Source organism: Schistocerca serialis, chromosome 5, assembly GCF_023864345.2.
Source record: "Schistocerca serialis cubense isolate TAMUIC-IGC-003099 chromosome 5, iqSchSeri2.2, whole genome shotgun sequence".
Lineage (NCBI taxonomy): Eukaryota > Metazoa > Arthropoda > Insecta > Orthoptera > Acrididae > Schistocerca > Schistocerca serialis.
The window spans coordinates 378,447,735-378,451,969 of NC_064642.1; the positions used below are offsets into that span (position 1 = coordinate 378,447,735).

Below are 4,235 nucleotides of genomic sequence, written 5' to 3' on the forward strand. Positions count from 1 at the left end.
TTCGTGCACGGCGCATAAAATCATAGAAACGTTCTACGCTGCCAGTCATACAAAATCACTAGTATTCAGGAGTAGCTTTCTGCTGACGCGCCAGCAAGACGAACGTTCGCTCTGGAATTTCTTGCCCGCATCGAATTGGACAATGAATGGCTATGTAATGCCTCTTGCAGCGGTCTCTCCGCGACATTTTCAGAAATTTTATAAATTATATAACTCAGTACATATCTCGAAATATCTCTTCTTATCTTACCGATTCCTAAACTTTAATATACGATGATTATCAATACAATGTAGTTTCAAGCCCTATTATTCCTTGGAGCGTCCATTTACTCCATGGAATAGCTTCTCTGCTATCTATGTTTTCTCTTATGAAAAGAATGAAGAGGAGCTTGCCGATTAGCCGTGAAAGAAGGAGGATGTATATGTATATATTGTTGAGCTAGTCGCCATCTTGATGAGATTCTGTATGAGAAGGAATTTAATACATGAACTAAACTAAAGTAAGTGTGTTCGCGTATTATTTAACTGACTATTATTGACAGTGTCTGCTTACTACGCTGTGTTGCACGGGATCAGTGGGGAACGTCTGATTTACACTGAACGAACCTGCCGTTTTGTATGCTCAAGATATCCAGTTACTTCAAATAAATAGGCTAACACGGTCCTACCGGCAGATCTCCGGTCTTCCCCATGTGATCACCGTAAGTTAATAATTATTACAAATGTTTTCAGGAGATCGACTGACAATTTTCGTCGCACCGAGACTTCGAAATTGCTTCACTGCCTTATGGAATTTAAGTTAAGCTCAATTTAATCAGGATAGAACAGTATTGAACTGTGTGAATGTGATAAGCCTGCTTTGTGAATGAAAATTCCCTTAACATACGCATGTTTTTACTATCTTGATCAGTGAAGCTAAATCAGGCCGGTGTGAGAGAGGTTTTTAAATTTTTTGAATACCAAAAAAAAAAAAAATATTAAAGCTATATAAGATCCTTTTGAACCGACGAAGCTCATTTCCATTTCAAGGGACATGTCAATACACAGAATTACATATGAGCAACGGCAAATCCGCGCGCACATCAAGCGGTACTATTTCATTCCTCAAAGGCGGCTGTGTGGTGCGGGTTAAGGGTTTCTTTTATAATAGGTCCGTATTTTTCCGATGAGACGAATCCTGCAGGTCCTGCTACCTGTACCGTCACTGTTAAACGTTATGAATTTGTGGTAAGGACTATGGGACCAAACTGCTAAGGTCATCGGTCCCTAGGCTTACGCACAAGTTAAGCTAACTTTAACTTACGCTAATGACAACACACACACACACACACACACATGGCCGAGGGAGGACTCGAACCTCCGACGGAGGGAGTGGCGCGAACCGTGGCAACACGCGCTAGACCGCTCGGCTACCCCTCGCGGAAAACGTTATGCTCGCCAGCGTCATTCCAACACTTGAACAGCGTGAATGTATGGATAAGATCATTTTAATGCAAGATGACCTTGCTCCACATATTGCACAGTGAACGTCATATTATGGCCCCCGTTGTCTCATGCAACATTTGTCCAAACTTTTCAGCTACTATCATACTTTCGGAATTATTGTAGGTGGCAATAGTTAGTGACTCACCCAGTATAGTACTGGTTTAAAAGTTTGCCAAGATCACTAGAGTTGCATCTATTTATTTATAATGGTCTTACGAATATCTTGAAGAAACGTAATTAATCTGGAGGGTGGAAGAGGGAATGGTGGGGGGAGGGGGGGGGCGCACCAACTGCTAGTGTGGAAAAGTTTTCTCAAATCAAACCGGTACTGACTACAGCGTTCAAATTCTCCTTTCCAAAAATGATTAAGGGACCAATAAATACGTTGTGATTAATGTCAGGCTCACTGTTATAGAGCGCGAATGACGCTTATGCTTGTGTACATGTTTTGATAGAAGCTCATTAATTTCAGATAGGCTTAATCTCTATGAATTATACTTTTTGAACTTATTTTAATGTTCTTATTATCACATACGAAACTGGGGGAGATGTAGAGTGAGAGATTGAGAGAGAGAGAGAGAGAGAGAGAGAGAGAGAAAGAAGAAGATGGAGGAAGAGTGTACTATGGGTTAATGTAGTAAATATTCCTTATCACTCTAAGGCATAGTTTTCACAAGAACGTTGAACAATTGACACTGATCTTGTTGAGGTGGCAACTGCCTTGCCGTAGTGGATACACCGGTTCCCATCTGATCACCGAATTTAAGCGCTGTCGGGCGTGACCGGCACTTGGATGGGTGACCATCCGAGCCGCCATGTGCTGTTGCCATTTTTCGGGGTGCACTCAGCCTCGTTATGCCAACTGAGGAGCTACTCGACCGAATAGTAGCGGCTCCGGTCAAAGAAAACCATCGTAACGACCGGGAGAGCGGTGTGCTGACCACATGCCTCTCCTATCTCCATCCTCATCTCAGGATGACGCGGCGGTCGGATGGTCCCGATGGGCCACTTGTGGCCTGTTGACGGAGTGTTCCTTGTTGAGGTGTGTAAATGATAGGGAAGCGGTGGCTACTCTGTATGACAGAAAGGTACACTAAAAGTTGTGTAAACCAACCAAGAGCTTTCTAAGGGACAATATTTTCGTCTTTCCTTCCAGTTACGTTTCACTGATGAAATTTGATAAATCTATCATAAAGCCAGCTTTTTAATGAGAGATTTCGCGGTTTGCATTAGGCCTGTAAATCCGTCGTCCAAAAAGTGAGTCACACAGATAATGGTTTTAATTTGTCGTTTACAATATATGATGATGCCCACTTCGGAATGGACACATAATGGCTGTTTAAGTCTTATTTAAGTCGCTATAATGATTTATAGTGATGTTGCATATGAAGTACGTGCGAAAGATGGTACAGCTATGCTTAATCACCAAAACTGGCAATCCAGAATTGGCAGAACTACAGAGACTAGCGTATAATATAAGCAACTACTATGGCAGATTGGCAAAACTAATAAAAACGACCATCGAATAATAGGAGGAGATTTTAATGCACAACTGGATACAGCACAGTACCAGGAGTAGTAGAACCACTTGAAGAAAATCTTTAAAACAATTATAGTAATTTTTTAAATAATTTGCTTACATAAACCAAATAAAAATCACTAACACGTTCTCTATAAAGAAAGGAGTTTATGAGTGTATCTGGGGTCATATCTAAATAACAGATTGCATCCGAATGAATTATAAGTTCAGACCTCAGTTCAGAGATATGCAGATCTTCAGAGGATGGAATATTGGCTCAGACCGCTATATAATAGTAGCAAGTGTGACCTGTGGAAAAAGTAGAAGATACAAACCTCATCAAGACAATCCACCATATTACAAGAAGAAAGAATAAACAGCTGTATGGAAAACGGGTGAGGAAATAACTTTTAGAAACACGTGCCAAAAATTATCTGCAGGTGGACTGATATAAGGTTAATGGCTGCATAGAAAAAGCAGCGATAGAAGCTCTTAAGAAAAAAGGAAAATAAGAAACTGAGGTGTTATGATGACATGGAACGAGAAAGGTGACGAAACTGTTGAAAATAAACATATTAACTACATATGAAATTTGCAGTAAAACACGGAAAATAGTGCAGAAATATAGAAGGAGAAAAGAAAAGATGCTATGCAGATAAATAGGAAAGAACAACAAGCAATTTGCGACAAATTTATAAGCCAAACTGAAAATGATATCCGTGGAGGGCGGAAATTTGCATACAAAATGTTAAAACACATGAACACATGATGTACAGGCTCCATTAGGGAGCAGTTCAGAGCCGTTCAGTAAGTTCGAGGGAGCGAATTGTGGAAGGACATTCTCTGCTACCATGGACACCAGGATGAAGTACTTGAAATCTGTCTTCCTGCTGAGCTTGTCCAGCTGTTTTCAAATACTATCATAATTCTGCTGTTGCGGCTCATCTGGGGTTATATAAACACATTCACAAGATTCAAGAATCCCTAACCTGAGTCACCCCGTACCGTGATGTTAGAAAAAATGGTTAGACAATATCAGGAATGCAAGGTCGCTAAGCTGAATTCCGATGGTTGTAGGGAGTTGCTTCAATCCGCCCAGGTGGGAGTTACCACGGAGCATCATTCTAATGATTAAATCGGTCCTCTTCCATGGACCCTAGGTGGCCAGCACAAATTTGAGGTGGTTGATAGTTTTACTTAGTGCATGTGGTTGATTCCCACTACTGGTATT

At 41.0% G+C, this 4,235-nt stretch overlaps 1 pseudogene; it reads left to right on the forward strand.

Annotated features, from left to right (window-relative positions):
• Positions 1-2,196: 2,196 nt before the first annotated feature.
• LOC126482834 (5S ribosomal RNA) lies at positions 2,197-2,314 on the forward strand (annotated as a pseudogene).
• The last annotated feature ends 1,921 nt before the right edge of the window (positions 2,315-4,235 follow it).